This window comes from Ipomoea triloba, chromosome 16 (assembly GCF_003576645.1).
Source record: "Ipomoea triloba cultivar NCNSP0323 chromosome 16, ASM357664v1".
NCBI lineage: Eukaryota > Viridiplantae > Streptophyta > Magnoliopsida > Solanales > Convolvulaceae > Ipomoea > Ipomoea triloba.
Window position 1 is genome coordinate 2088333 of NC_044931.1, and position 502 is coordinate 2088834.

Genomic DNA, 502 nt, shown 5'->3' on the forward strand with positions numbered 1-502 from the left:
TATTTCTCTTATTTAATTTAATTTTTTGATAATGAATAATTTTTTTAAATAAAGGTATTGTAGACACATAATTCTAAATTAAAGAAATACATATGTAGCATTTTTTGTTGTAGCTACTAATTTATTTCATTTAATAAGAGTAAATAGAGTGAGAAACTTAATTATGTCAAATTTGATTGAGATGAGGTTCGAACCTAAGACCTTTCTTATAGGAATTAATGGGTAAGTTAAAAGTTAACGTAATATTAACGGAGAAGAGAATATTTAACGGAAAACTTAACGGATAATCATAAAAGTAAGGTTAAATTAGGTAATCTCTATGAATAATATTAATATGAATTATCTTAACCATCTATTTGATTAAATAATTCATCTGAACCATCCATTTAATTAAATAATTTGACTGCCATTTTTTCTACCCATTTTAGGCCTAACTCTCTTTGGCTCTTATTAGTATAGTATATATATATATATATATATATATATATATATATATATATAT